A 17,179-nucleotide genomic window follows, 5' to 3' on the forward strand; every position below is an offset into this window, starting at 1 on the left:
TTTGATATTGGAAGTATTCCAGGAGCTTTTATTGATATATTTTAATTGAAAAATTGCCACATGTTTTTTAATTTTTTTAAATAAAAAATTAGTCAATTGCACAAATGCCTTGAAAACTATAATTGAAAAGCTATGTAACTGATACAGATGCTGCTTCAGAAGCTGAATGAGCAGCAAGATACTAGAGGATATAATCTTTCCAGAATAAAGTTTTTCCCTTGGAGTTGGAGAAAAAATTTAGCCAATTTCAGTTCTTTCTGTCTACAATGAAGTTCCTACGACTTCAAGTTCATGTTCATTATAACTCTCCTTTAACATACATCAGAAACTACATAATTGTACATTATATCTAGTTTGAGCAAATTTATGTTCAATACATCTGGGTAATGAGACATTTCTGCTCAATTTATTTTGGTCTGCTACGAAATTCAGTAAAACTAGTTCGCAGTCTATTCAATATATTTACAATCATCCCAGATATCAATTAAATGCAGGTGCAATTTTTACGCATGTACAATTATGTGGAATAATATTGCCCATAACAGGCTCTACACAAAAAACTTGTAGCTACTTCATATATTAAATTGTTTATGTTCATAAATGATAACAACATATATTTGTATGGACAAATATTTTGTTGAATAAAAGAAAATGCTAGTTAATGATGTCGATTATGATAAAAATGTTATATACCATTTAGCATAAACGTGTTGTGTTAGTTTTTTTTTTTTTTTTTCATGAACCAGTGTTCCATCAGCACTCTCTAACCTTTATTGTTTTGCTGGAAAGGTCTGTGAAATTTCTACAATGGAAAGTGGAAATCATTTGTGAATCTGAGCGGAAAAGATTCCAAGTAGAAGATGAAGGAAATGGAGAAACCAAATTACCACATGAACATGAAAAGAAGATTTATTCTGGAAGAAGCTTTAAGCAAGAAAATCAGCAGACTCTCCTTATATGTTATGAAATCCAAGAAAGATAAAGGAAATAGCAAAACCAAGAGCAATGGACAATGGACAATATGAAAGTGATGATCAAATGATTTGATGATCATGTATTTGTCAAATAATGTCTGAAATATGCATGTCTGCTATTTAGGGTTTTCCCTCTGTTTATTTATTTATTTATTTTTCCATTTTTGGTGTGGTGCTATAATAAAACTTTGCCCTTGCTGCATTTTATCGCTTGATATAACTTCTATTTTGCACTCTTTGATTCTTAATTGGGAAAACAGATTAGGATGTATGTAAATGTGTCACGATCGACTAAGTTAGCCTCTAGCAATGCAGCAGCACTTAAACCGCATTTAGTTAAACAAGCAGCACCTAACATGCAGGGAAATAAAAACAGACCCATCTCTACCTCTACCTGGTGATAGAACAACCCAGCTGCTGCAACCGCCCAAAAAAGAAAATGGATAGTTGGTACAAAGCGTGCTTATCTTTTTCTCTCCTTGCAAGAATCGTCTCTTTCATTCCAAATTTTGCACTCGTATCTGTCATCGGTTGGACCATTTACTTTTATTTTATGTAGTTGGGCTTGTATTCTTAGTGGGCTAGCCCAAAGCCCTTTAAGGTTGTTTTGTTCTAGATATAGTTGTATATCTGCATTTGGAAAAGACGATGATGAATAAAATTGAAATTGAGGCTTTGGCTTGTAGTTATCATTTTCTCACTTCTCCCTCAATCTCTGCTTCTCCTCTGGCTTCTTTTCCTATCTTCTTCTTCTTCTACTTCTACTTCTACTTCTTCTTCTCTGTTGCTGTACTCTTCTTCTTCTCTGATTTCTTGTTCTTATTTTTAATCATTTAATCCCCCATTCTCCTTTTATCTTAATTTGGTTCCAAGTTCAGCTGGTTTTAGTTGGATTACTTCATTGTTTGAGCTATGCGAGTGGATGGTTGCAAATTGAGGTTTAATTTATGACAAAATGGTATCAGAGCAGCTACAGTGTTTGGGTGTCTTTCCATTGGATATCATCAGGGAAGATTTTAATAGAATCCATGAGCAAATGATTTCAATGTTGACTGAAATTATTGAAGCTAAATCAACCTTCAGAGATAAGTCCAACCATTACGGTTCTTCTGTAGAAATGGCCGAGGCTTCGGATGTGCAAATGAGCAATTTGGGTTCTGAATCAGAAGAGGGCCTAGTGAAGTAGGTTAGTTTATGTAATTTGAGCATAGATGATGATTCAGTTGCTGCAATTACAAGTGTGTTGTCGATGGGGATAGTGAAATTATGGTTACTCTTGATGAAAAAAGTAAACAATGAAAAAATTTTGGTGGGTCAGGAGCAAGGTTCTAAAATGCGTAATGCGTGGCAATGCGTTTCGATCGAGCATCAAGCATTATAAGAATATGCGTGCTTATGCGAAGCATATACATAATTATGCATTTTCCAATTTTTAACATTTTAAATTAATAAATAAATTAAATAATGCATTCTTTGAATTTTCATACATATTCTTAAAAAAAAAAAACTCAATTATAAATACTACAATAAGATAATAACTTCAAATTTATATATATTTTTCAAAATTTCAACAAAAACATATTGCTCAAAATCATAAATATAGTTATTTGTTAATCAATTTCTACAATTAAATTAAACAAGAATATTGACTTAAAAAATTTTAAATCTTGTCTAACATTTTATTGGATTCCAATTCAAACTCCTCTTTTTCATCCAAGTCATTTTTTGTGTCGTTCGATACAAAATCATCTTCATCGTCCTCCCTTATTTCAAATCAAGATTTTCTATTAAAGAGTAAATGATAATACATTATTGTCAACTTACTCTTCATCATCACAACCATCAACAATCCAAGATAGTGTATTACTAGCATCACGTTTCTAATTTATCCTTCCTCTTTATTTTGTTCATCAACCTTGAATTAAATTGGACATAAACTAGATTTTCCATCCTTGTGGCATCTATGCGGTTCCTCTTCTTGGTGTGTACCTATATAAGGAAGTTGAAAATTTTTAGTATGCTAATTTAAATTATCAAACAACTACTAAAGTAATAATTAAAATGCATCAACGTAATTATTTAATTAGTACTTACTCCTTCAAAGAACTCCAATATCTCTAACAATCGGATGAACAAGTAGTCAAATCAAGAACTATTTTATGTTAATGCCCAGATGAAGATTTATGGAAAAGCAAAACCTTAGAGATTGTTGTATATAATTGATGGACTAAAGTGATGTGGGCTAATATGATGTTTATTGGACTCAATTTTATTTTTTGAAGTTACAAAAATGGGTTGAACTTTGTTATGCTAATTCAAACATATTTTTTTAATTACAAATGCGTGGGCATTTTGGAGAATATGCGCGCATATGTGGTCAATGGAATGAGTTGACTGCATTATCTCGCGCATACCTCATATGCGATGCGCTTCGAAAAAGCATCAAGAATATGCGTGCATTTTAGAACACTGGTCAGGAGAATGGATTCTATGTAGGAGATGTTGTTGTTGAGACCGATTGACCAATAATGCAGGAATTGAGATCTAATGAATTCCACTTGTTGTATTTGAAGTATTGAACAAGATCACAAATAACTCAAGAACAAGATTAAAGTAAGTAAAAGAAGAACTGGCAGAAGAAACGACGCTTTATGAATTCACTATAAAAGGAGAGCACAATACAGCAAAAGGTTTCAATAAAACTGACAGAGGAGCCTTGTATTTATAGTATAAAATCTAACCCTAAAAGAATCCCAAAAAAGGTAAGAAATCTAATGCAATTTAGACTCCTATTTGAGTCACACTTCTAACAACCTCCACCTTGACTCAAATTCCAGTGCAACGAACGAAGTTCCAAAATTTCTCCACCTTGAGAAATAATTCGTCTGCATTAGAATGAACTGACCAATCTCCTCAACGCAATAACCAAACTCTCCACGATAACACATTCCCCCGCCCGGCGTCCACAAGTGACACCCGAATCCAAACCCGGGTTCCCAAAATTCCTCTTGGAATTAACAATCACTGGACAAGGTCGAAGCACACCCTGTAGCAGAAACCACACCAAATGCACAATCAGAAGGTCCCTTGCCAATATTGTCACCTTCAATGATTTCTAAAGCATTACAGACACCTCCAAAACTGTACCTACGCTTCATGAGTCCATTGGCATTACAAGAACATAGTGTACTCGCTAAAATTGGTGGCAAAGCGGAATCATCAACACTCCCTTGAGCAAAGTTCTTAACTAACCCAGAGCTAAACCTGAGAGGTACCGTACCAAATTGAATGTCCACCACGGTACTGAACTTGTCCAAATATCTCTGAACTGGTTCTGAGCTCCCCTACAAGATATACAACTGGGATTTTCTCCGTCCCTCCAGCACAACCTGGACACCCCTTCGAACCTTCAAGACTCCGCCTCCACCAGAAAATTTGTACCCTTTTTCATCCAATGTACTGAGTGATATGAGATTCTTTGTCAAGTCTGGAACATGGAGAACCTGATCAAGTGTCCTCACTGTTCCATCCTATAGCCTCAATCTGACCCGATCGATTTCTGTAACCCGACAAGATTGGTTGTTTCCCATAACAACTCCACCTTGCTTCACCATCTCATATGTTTGAAACAAAGCCCTATTGGGACACATATGATACGAACAAGCAGAATCCACTCCTCAGGTTTGGTCCCCCGTCAGATACAGCCAACATCACATCTCCATCATCACAAAAATTTTCAGCAATATTAGTCTCGTTCGAATTACTTGATTGCTCCACATGATTTGCATGTAAATCACATTTACCTTGCAACTTGTCGCAATCTTTCTTGATGTGTCCTTTCCTCTTGTAGTAATAACAATACACATTGCTGTACTTCACCTTCGATCTACCCCTCCGTCGATCACCATGAGTAACAAGAGCATCTCTACTCCTAGATGCAGGATCTCCAACCAACAACTCCATCTTCTCTTTTGAGAACAGGGCATCGTATACCTCTTCAATGGATAACGTGTCACGACTATATAGAATAGTATCACGAAATGACGAAAAAGAATTAGGTAGCAAACACAACAGGACCAAGGCTAGATTCTCTTCATCATATTTTACCTCCAACGTCTCCAAATCTGCAACAATCTCCTTGAACACAGCAAGGTGGTCCTGCAGTGACCCTCCTTTCGCCATCGGATGAGAATACAACCTCTGCTTTAGAGTTAGTTTGCTCGTCAAACTCTTTGTCATGCACAACTGCTCCAGCTTAAGCCACAAAGCAGCCACTGTCTTCTCCTTCAAAACATCTTGCAGCAAATTGTTGGATAAATGAAGTTGGATTTGGCTAAATCCTTCCGATCCTTCTGTTGTTTCTTCTCCATAGACAAGCTTGCTAGCATCCTATCAAAACCCAACAAAGCATCATCAAGATCCATCTGCGTCAACACAGCTCTCACTTTACTTGCCACAGCGAAAATCTTGTATTGCGATCCAATAGCTAAATTTCATACTTCAACGAATTCATCTCTAAAAAATCTCAACCAAATCCGAAAGAACTTGCAACCTGCAACACCCAAAAAAACTGAAAACTACCGAACGTGCAAGGGGCAAAATAGTCCAGAACCACAATTTTGCTCAAATTGAAATTGGACACCACCACAAGGTCCGTCTCTTCATCCGGAGAAAACTGCCTAAAGACACCGTCGTCGAAAACCGCCTCACGCGCCGCCACTCGTTCGCCGAAGTTACCACCGTCGGCGACTGGTCGGAAAATGCGCCGACGACCTGTGATCCTATCTGGATCGTTTCTGCCTGCTGAGTCCACTGGTGGTATTCGTTTCTCCAAATTCTTTTTGGTTTGACAAGAAAACACAAAAACAGATCCGGCAAAAAATCGAAAAATTGGACAGATTCGTTTTCTGATTTTCTGCTAATTTTCAGACGATTTTCCGATCAATTTCAGGCCAAAAATCCACCAACAACCCCGCTCTGATACCACTTGTTGAGACCGATTGACCAATAATGCAAGAATTGAGATCTAATGAATTTCACTTGTTGTATTTGAAGTATTGAACAAGATCACAAATAACCCAAGAACATGATTAAAGTAAGTAAAAGAAGAACTAGTAGAAGGAACGATGTTTTATTAATTCACTATGAAAGGAGAGCACAATACAGCAAAAGGCTTCAATAAAACTGACAGAGGAGCCTTGTATTTATAATATAAAATCTAACCCTAAAAGAGTCCCAAAAAAGGCAAGAAATCTAATGCAATTTAGACTCCTATTCGAGTCACACTTCTAACAGTTGTTTGGGGATAAAGTTAGGAGTCAACCGTTGTGGCCTAGACATTGGATGCTTTTGCTAAAGGTGAAGATGTTGGTGTTGAGCATAGTGAGAGTGGGATATATATGCCAAGAATTAATAGCAATGATAATAATGTTAATACAGTAAGTGGGCATAAGGGAAATATTAGGCTACCTAAGATGGATTTTCTACTTTTTGGGGGAAGAAGGACTTATGGAGTGGCTAAAGAAAGCTATAAAATATTTTCAACTTCATAAAACTCCCAACAAACTTAGATTGAGAGTTACTGATAAGTACTTGGAAGGGAAAGCTTATATATGTTTTATGGATTCACTGCAAACCATCCTAGGATAGATTGGAGTTTATTCTCTAAAGAACTTTGTAGGAGCTTTTTAGAAACTATTGAGGAAGAAGCGGTTGAAACATTTAGCAACATTAAGTAACTAGGACCAAATGAAGAGAAACGCTATGAGTTTGAAAGAGAATCAGGAAGGGAGTTGAGAATTTTGGAGAATTGGTCGACTATCGAAGAAAGGAAGAGTCAAGTTGAGATAAAAGTTGCTGAACTAAGTGGTGTATTGCAGCCAATGTGCATAGAATCATCATTGCCTTAGGTTGGAAGCAATGGAATTAAATCTTGGCAGTCTTTAATTCAACAAACGAAAATTGTATCCATTTCATCTAGGAAGGAAAATCTGGGCAATGAAGAACATAAATTTTTAACGAGTGACCTTATAGAATTGGGATAGATACAAGGGATTAAGATGACATTAAAAACTACTAAGGAACATAGTACGAAAATTGAGTTGGGGTGTGGTTGCTGCTCAACTTCTAAAGCAGAAATCTGAGTCCCTTCGGGTTAGGGATGTAAAGAGTTTGCTCGAAACTCTTAAGGTAAGGATTTCAGATTCGAAGACAAACTTTAGCAAAGAAGAATCAATGATTGAGATTCTTAATAAAGCCTTATCTTTTAAGGAAGAAAATAAGTACATTTAAGGATTTTGTTACCAAAACTTAAGTCAGTTATACCTGGTAGGGTAGAAAATGAGTGGGTTGAGACCCTTCTTAATTGTTCTTGAAATCTAATGGATCCAAATGCTGCAATCACAATGCTCGTAGAATGGTCAAAACAAAGAAATTCCTCTGTTTTTGAATTTGAAATTAAGAATATAGGAGATGAAGTTTTGTCTACTTTGAGTCGACATTCATTAGCAGCTCAACACCTAAACCTTCTACCAATAATTCTTTTGCCAGTAATAGAGAATTCGAATTTATTGGAAAAAAATGTGGGAGCTCAGAACAAGATGGATGAAGAAAAAAATGAGTCGCATGAGTTCCATGTGGCATAAATCACTTTGCACTACTTGCTTAATCCAAGGGCAGTGAAGAGAATGATGCGGCTAATTTCATACAAAGAAGACATCCCAACTTTAAACCTTGAGGACAAGGTTAATTTAAGGGGAAGAGATGTTATGGATTGGACCATTTACTTTTATTTCTCCCCTTCTCTTTGAATCTCCGCTTCTCCTCTGGCTTCTTTCCTTTTCTTCTTCTACTTCTTCTCTACTTCTGTACTCTTCTTCTTCTTTGTATCTCTATTTTTCTATGTTTTCTTATTCTTATTTTTCATCATTTAATCCTTCCTCATTCTCCTTTTATCTTAATTTGGTTCCAAATTTAGCTGGTTTCAGCTAGATTACTTCAATTTTTGAACTGTGCGAGTGGATGGTTGTGAATTGAGGTTTAGTTCGTGACAGTATCCTTATTTTAATCAATCAATGCAAAAATGATCATTTCAATACCATTTCATCCATTTTTTCCATTAAATAGGTGTTTGCATTTCACATTTCATAATTTAGAAGGGTAGTATTATTTGTACACTTTAACCCTTATTATTTAACATCAATAAAAACAATATGAATAATGGAAAACGAAAATAAAATAAGAGAACAATATTCTAAAATAATAATCTTCCCAAACGCAACCTTATCCTTACCTTTTTCTAACCTTGCCTCCATGGTGACAACTGTAGCAGGAACATCAATATTCCCGCTTAAGCCTGTGCTAACTAGCAATGCTACAAGAGTCTGAATCTCCAAATCAGAAAAATCAGTGGAACCTGAAAAGTTGAAACCAAAACAAAAGAAAAAATATTCTCGCTAATTTTAGTGTGTTCTTTGAGGAATCACGACCATCATTAATGCCTTTAGGATGGGAATGAGAGGAGGAGAAGATAGAGGACGATAAGTCCTGGCGGTGTCCACAGAGGAGGCATAGTTATACTAGTGTCACTATCGAAATTCACCTTGTGTGCCGGTAGCTTTCATGAACAAATTGTACATAAATAAGAATATAATAGTTTAAAAGCCACGAAAAAAAAATCTAGCGTAAAAGTAATTGGCACAAAACATATTTATCTTTTTCCCTCGCATACTATCATTCCAAATTTTGCATTTTTTATCCTCATTTTGATCAATCAATACGAAAATGATCTCTTCGGTACGGCTTCATCCATTTTTTTCATTAAATAGGTGCCTGCATTTCACATTTCATAATTTAGAAGGATAAAATTAGTAGTACACTTGACCCTTATTATTTAACTTAGAAAAACAATATAAATAATGGAAAAAAAAAGAGAACAATATTCCATAGTATCCATCTCTCCAAATCCAACCCAGCCCACCCCTTCTAACCATGCCACCACCACCACCATCAATGGTGACAGCAATGGCACCAGCACTAGTATTCCACATTATGCCTGCAACACTAGCGATGCCATATGGGTTTGAATTTGCAAATCAGAATTAGAAGCAGTGTAACCCAAAAATTTGAAACAAAAGATATTATACTAATTTTAGTAGATTCCTTGAGGAACCATGGCTGTTGACTTTAACAATAATGTCTTTGGATGCGAACAAGAGGAGGAGGAGGTAAAGGATGGTAAGTCTAGTGGTGTCCTTGGGAGGAGGCATAGTTATTACTAATGTTACTATTATCTAAAGTGATGGGCTTTTGGTGAACAAGGAGATTTTGAAATTTTTCTTTTTCTTGGGTGCTGATTGGGGTGAATTAATGATTTTCTAAGTTTTTCAATACGAAAAATGTTGGCGATCCAATGTATATAAGCTATATAGAATTCAAAAAAAGAAATATTTTGAACGTGGGACTTGTTATGTATTTTGATCAGGAGATATTGATAAGTTGTCATACTTGAAGATTAAACAAACCCTAGAAATGCCTACATCAGGATGCTAGTCGTGGTTTTGGCATGGAGGAGGTAGAGAGGCATGGTTGAAAGGGGTCTCAAAAGAGAATGGGTTGGGTTTGGCCCATTTGGGATAGAATGTTGTTTTCCATATTACTTTTGATTTTTCATTATTTATGATGTGATCCAAGGGGGGAAAAATATTGAGAACTTGTTGATTGGGGGACAAGAGATCGAGACCAAGTTTCAAGCTTAATTCGAGCCCACAAGACCAAGCAAATACTTGTTCGAGCTATGGAGTTGATAGGGATGAGTATAACAAGACAAATAACAACTTACTTGTTGGTCATGAAGACAAAATCGTATTTGGTGCATTGAATTCAAGTTTTGGAAGATATATGGAAAAACAAGTAGCGTAGATTAAAATAAGTATAACTTTTAGCTCAAGTGTTGGATTTTCGCTCATGAGTACAATTCGAAATCGTCATGAAATTTAACACAAGAAAAAAGAGGATCCAAAAATAAAGTTATGCGATGGCATAGCATAAGTCCATGCGACCGAATACTTTGTTACAAAACCAAAATTGAAATTTGAAGAATGAACTATGCAACCACATGACGTATATACTATGCGACCGCATAGTCCGAGTCTGAGGCAATTTTTTCCTTTTTTTGCGAAACTTTCCTAATTACATCAAAACTGTATTTTTATGATATTTTTGACTTGATTTTTAGGTTTTCCTATAAATGGTTCATTACTCTCATTGTAAAGAAGATTTTTGACATGATTAATTGAGAGATTTCTTGAAAGCCAACTTGCTTCCAATTCTTTTGTTCTTGATTCAACAAATAATCAAACTTATCAAGATTATTATCTTGTGGCATTCAAAACTATTGAGTGAGATTCTGAAATCTTTAAATCAAGAGGTCGACATATCAATTGATTGTTGGTTGCTTGATTCAGTATTTCTTGGTTAAATCCAAAACCTTAGTTTAGTTGGCTTTTTTGGGTTTGGTTCAATCTCTTTGTGGATTTCGTAACAATTGTTGCTATGCAGGTTCACATTAGTTGGTATCAGAGTTTGGACTCCAAAATCAGGGTTATATCATTTTTCGTTTTGTTGAGTCCTTTTATTTTTTTCGTTTTCCGCATTCTTTGTGTTCTTTATTATTTTTGAATCTTTGACCACCAATTTTTCGTCAAATTTTTTAAAGTTGTGTTTGGGCTAATTTAACATCCAAAACGGCTTCCGTTTGTTTTGTTGGTGTCGTAGTCGAGTTCTCTATAAATACAATAATAAAAAAAAGTTGAAAAAAAATTCCGAAATCAAAAAAAAAAGGAGGGAGAAAAATCTATTATTGATTTGATTTATTGGGGAAATTACTAGCATACTATAATTTTTCAAAATTTTATCCAAAAATTCTTTTAGTTCTTTTAAGGTCACAATTCTCACTCACATCCGCTTTGAATTCTACGAGAATAATTTATGGTTGAGTTCAAAATTGTAAGCACTTGAGGATGTATGAAAAGGGCAGAATGGTGAGATCGATAGAGGGTAAAAACCAAAATTTGAATCACACACAAGAGAAAAATATACTTGAGGAAGAAATTATTTTAGATTTAGGATGTATGACAGGGTAGATTCAATCTCAAGCAGGAACCAAGATCAAATCAATAGGTCATCAGAGGTGATACAGCGATTTGAAAGAATGTTTAGGTATATTAGAGACAAACATAGATAGGTATGATACAACAGTTGCTAACTTTCAAATGAGGGAGCGTGTAGAAACATCTAATGCATGGAGGCAAGGTAGGAGGGAGCCTAGGGTGGATTTTCATGGTGTATATGACGATGGTAGTAACATGGATGAGGCTGTATTTGCTGAGGCTGAAATACGGAGAATGAGGGGTAGAGGAGTTGATAGCAATCTTGTAGGAGATGGTGTTGATAGGAGAGATAGGCATGAAAGAGAGTTTAGAGAGAATCCTAGGAAATGCTATGGAGTTGGGAACCCGGTCATGGAGGAAACACTTGTTTGTGATACGTGCTATCCATACACCAATCAAAGTGGATGATGTAGAGCAATCCTAGGATAAAATCTTTCAAACTAGATGTCATGTCAATAGCAAGTTATGTGGTTTGATTATTGATGGAAGTGGTTGTCTTAATATCGTTAGTACTATACTTGTTGAGAAGTTAGGATTGATTACAACCAAACACCTAAACCTTATAAATTACAATGGTAAGATGAATGTGGAGAGGTTAGGGTATATATGCAAGTGTTGTTAAGTTTCTCATTTGGGAGGTAACATGATGAAGGGTTGTGTGATGTAGTTCTTATATATCCTTATCATATTTTGTTGGAAATGCCATGGCAGTATGATAGGAAGGCAAAACATGATAAATTCAAAAATAGGTACAACTTTACTAAGGATGGAAAACCTACCACTCTTTTGTCGTTGATATCACAACAAGTGTATGAAGATCAACCCAAAGTAAAAAGTGAGAAAGAGAAAAGAGCGAGATAAATCTTCCGCAATAAGAGAGCAAGAGAGAAAACTCTAAGATGGCTAATTGTAATAAAAGGAAGAAGAGCCACAAGAGAGTGAAAATGAAATAGAAAGTGAATAAGTGGCTAAAAGAAAAATGGAGCCACAACTGGGAAAAGAAAGAGAGTATTCAGAGAGAAAAGGAAAAGTTAGAAGTAAGCTTACATGAAAAGGAGAGTGAGTTGGAGAGGGCTTTAGTGAGAACTAATAATTCCCTCTCTTGTTTGGCTATTTCTATCTTATATGGTTTTGAAGACTTGTTACATGAGAACAAGCCTATTGAGATACCATACAATTTAGGTATTGAGCATCAACTTGTGGATGAAGCTAACCAATCCTATCCTTGTTTGGTTATCTCAGTATTACCGGAGGTAAACTTTGTGATCCCTAAGGAGACAAAAGAGTTTAAAAGGCAATGAAAAAAATTTAGATGCAGGGGGTTGAATGACAAAGATGATATGAGGGGCAACATAAATTCATGTGCAGTGTCATTGCTACGAGTACCTTGGTAAATAGGACAAAGCGGATACATGATGACTTACCAAAGGAGATTGTTCTTGAAGCATCTTGAAATTGCAAAAAGAAGGCGTCGAGATGTGTACTATTTGATCCATGCGATGGTGATTCCGTTCACATACGATAAAGGAGGACACGAACTGAAAGGAAGTCCAAACTACACCTTAGAGAAGATGGACCATTCCATGTTCTTGCCATAATTGGTAGCAAGGGCTATAACTTGGGTCTGGATTTGATATCGAATCCTTTTAAATAGAGATGTCATGATGTGATCTGTTCACGAAATAATTATTTCGATCTCGCAAGTGTACGGGTCGTAACAAGTAATAAAGTGGATTTTTAACAGTTCGAATATCGTCTCTCAGAGATTGAGTAGTTCAATTCTATATAATCTAGCCTTAACCGAATCTAATTGAGTGAAAATATGGTCCAAATGCAAAAAGCCCTAATTTCAATTAAAAACCCTAATTTCTATTGAAAACCCTAATTTCTCAATTAGAAACCCTAATTTCGAAATTTTCCTAATTAAATGACTCAAACACTCAAGTAAGTGAAATTATGTAAATTCAAAAGCTAATTTATGGAAATTAATCAAACTAAAGTCACTAGGATCACGAATCCCCAATTGAAGTTATAAAAACCCTAATTTCTTAAAATTAATGATTCGATGAAAATTTGCCAATTCAATGTTTCTAATTCTATCCAATATACTCTCTTGATATATATTGGACCTATTCTTGCACACCACCAGCCTATATCTCTATGGATGATGCAAACATACAAGAATGCATGTAGTTTTGTGAACAATTTAAGAATTGCATAAAGCATAGGGGTATATCTCTATCCCCTATCAGACCCTATGTTAATTTACACCTTATCGAACCTATTCCACTTCTCTCGAATGTAAGAAATAAGTCATCAACACTTACAAAATCATTGGCCACTAATTGCGGAAGAAAATTAATGCATGTAAATAAATCAAATTATCTAAACGAGTCTTTATATTAAATTCATGAAATATAGAATTAAAATAACAAACAATGGTTCATCGATCACCTAGTAATTGAAAACCTAGCCTAGAAGATTCATAATTACAGAAAAAAAAATGAGATTAATAAATAGAAAGAATAACACCCGTATGAAAGTTCTTGAAATCTGAAATCTTGAATAAAACCTGGAAAACCAACTTGAATCCTTGTGAAATCGGCTTCAAGTACGTGTTAATTGCCTCCAAAAGTTGTATTATTCTTCTCCCTGGACGTTCTGCCCTATTTCTGATGAATTTTGGCCTTTATATCATGTCCTCACGGAGCCCCGAAAGAGTTTCAATTAAGAACAGAAGTTTAGATTTTTTTTTCGATCCTAAAGCCATGCGGCCGCATGGTGTTAAACCATGCGACCACATGGTTCAATTTTTCAACTCAATTAAAACCCTACTAGACCATGTGCGGCTACATGGTATAGTTACATGCGGCCGCAAGGTTGTAACTTTACAACCTTGCCATTTTGGTCCCTGAACTCCGTTTTCTCTTTTCTTGATCTCTTTTCTTTCTTTCCTTTGTTCCATTATCAAATATTGACTCCTAATTGATGTTTGGGTCAATCAATTCCTTGATCATTTGCTCGGCTCATCTTTTGATTAATTGCAATTTAGTCCTTCATCTTTCACTTTTCTTCAATTCAGTCCAAGGTTACTTTTTTCTTCCTCCGATCGTCTTGTATCGTCCTCAATCTCATGCTTGGTATATTTTCATTCTAGTTCTGCACTTAGCTCAACTTTTCAATATTTACACCTTTGGTCCCCGCACTATCGCTTTGTTCCATTTTGGTCCTTTTTCGGCTCTTTTCTTCTGAATTTCATCTTTTCCATAGAAACACCTACATTGCATGAATTTAACAAGATTAAATCACAATTCAACTACTTTGTCCATATTTAAGTCATGTTTGTGAGCTAAATAAGTGTGTAAAAACACACTTATCATGATCCAAGGGAGGGCAAAAATTATCGAAAACATGTTGATTGGGAGACGAGAGATCGAGACCGAGATTCAAGCTTAATTCGAGCCCACAAGACTGCGCAAATACTTGTTTGAGCTATGGAGTCGATAGGGATGAGTATAACAACCCAAATAACAACTTACATGTTGGTCATGAAGGCAAAATCATGTTTGTGCATTGAGTTCAAGTTTTGGAAGATATTTAGAAAAACAAGTAGTGTGGATTAAAGTGGGCATAACTTTTACATTTTTGCGGACTTCACCCTAATCTTTAATTTGTGCCAATAAAGGTCTCTAACCTTTCAGAAATATGCAATTGAGGTCCAAATGGATGGATTTGACCGTTAATTGGCCATAAGTCAAAGGGTTAACTGAATTTTGACCAATTTTAAAAGGTTAAAATAGCAAATTTATATTTTAGATTGGGTTAACTTTCTTTTTATTTTAGTTATGGACTCATTCGAAGTAATTGGAAAAGAAAGGAATTTTGGGTATCAAAATCTCACTTAAAAATTGAAGGACTAAATTGCATTAATTTGAAAGATTGAATGGCATGGAGAAACACAAAGTTAATGGGCCATCTTCCAATTGGAATTGGAATAGGAATGGGAAGTTGACTTTATATTAAAGAGAACTAATGAAAATCAAATTGGGTCTCAATTGTACTTGCATTTGGAATCTAATTCAATAATTACTTGACTTCATGATAGTTGGAAGCAATTGGAATCCTATTAACAGGTGGGCTAAATTGGATATATATACACACACGCATGCAAAGAAAACGACGAGGGCTGAATTGATTTTAGGACTACACTGTATGTCTAGAAAGAGGGCTTCAGAAGCCCTCCAGAATACATACAAACAAGTGGGGCCCAATTTTTTTTGGCAACATTTAATTTACTTGTGTCCCACCTTTCATGTGAGTAATTGTATGATTCTGTACAAATACTTTTTGTACAAATGGTTTTTTCCTTGATTTTATATACACACATAAAAAGGCGGCTAGGTGAAATATATATATATATATATACACACACACACACACACAAAAACAAGGGGAAAAGAAAGGCGGCTGCTGTTGAAAAAAAGAAAAGGTAGAATATACACGCAGAAGACATACAAGACGGAATGACAAGAGTAGCAACTTGGAAAATAAATCACGTTCCGTTGATTTTTCGTACATCTTTTCAATTTTATTTGTTCAATTCCAATATTATGCTATGCTAAATTATTTTATACTAGAATTTTCGATGAACCTTATATTATGAGTCTTTAACTCTTGAATTTTATTTATTTTGACATTTAAAGTACGATCAAATTACAAATATGGTGTGTATACCCCCACCCCACCCTCGCCAACTTTCACACACAAATGCACGCACCACGATACACACACACACACAAAAATTACTTATCCTATTTCTATATTTATTGGTCATCTAGATTATTAGCTCTTTCTCTGGTTATTGAATTCTTCCTAATCTAGGTAATTCCGCTATATTCATTTGGGTTCCCTGTATGAGAAATTAAGGAAAGCATTTATTGAAGGTGATTTGATCTTTGGCTCATTTTAATAAGTGTATTCAATTGAGATTCTTGAAGATTTTGATGCACTTTTTTAAGTGGTGATTTTGTGGATTTCGTAGTTATTTCATAGATTTATTTAGAATTAGTGGAAGTATTTTGTAAACTTCTATAAATTTTCATTTTAAAACGTTTTATAGACTTTTGTAGAATTCAAAATATTTTATAAAGACTTTCATTTGATGTCAAATCCCCGTTGATCCAGTACAATAATGTGAAATTCTCACATACAATGTGGTAGTTTCCACAATTTTCTTTCCTCTTCACCTTCTTATATAATAAAAAAATTATTTAAAAATAATAAAAATTAAGATCTTAATTAAATAAATAATAATCAAAATTATATATACATATATACATACATATGTATATATACATATTCATAGAAGGACAAAAGGAAAAAAAGATTGGAAAAAAAAAATTTTCTTGTGAAAGTCTCTCAAAACTCATGATTAATGAAAGATAAATTTTGAGATTCTATGAATACTTTCTACTTAAAAGTTAAGACTCTAGAGATTTTTATAAAGGTCTCTGGAAGTCATTAAAATTCGAATACCTTAAGATTTATAGAGACTTTTAAAATATTTTAATTGAATATATTGTAACTTTTAGAGACTTTTTAAAAGTTTATAAAAGTCTTAATTGAATACATCTATACTTTTAGAGGGTCTCAAAAAGTTGAGATTGAATATCCTAAACTTTTTAAATTCCCAAAAGTCATAAAAGTCTCAATTGAATACACTCCTTAAATGGAAGGCCTTTGATGAATACCTCAACAAATAATTAAGGAGAATAATTAATATTTATTTGTTAATTTCCTATAACTCTTTGAGAACCGTCTAGACTTGGTAATACCTTCTAATTGTAGAACTATAATTATAGTGTTAATTGTACTGCTATGTTTTACATGATCTTAAGTATCCATAAACTCCATTGCATTTTTATATATTCATATCCGTCACAAAAATATATAGTCGGTTCACAAGTAAGAATATGTTTAATTTTACTGGAGAGAGACTGCTAAACAAATTAGAAATATTGATCTTAATAATTGAAT

Source organism: Olea europaea, chromosome 9 (genome assembly GCF_002742605.1).
Source record: "Olea europaea var. sylvestris chromosome 9, O_europaea_v1, whole genome shotgun sequence".
NCBI lineage: Eukaryota > Viridiplantae > Streptophyta > Magnoliopsida > Lamiales > Oleaceae > Olea > Olea europaea.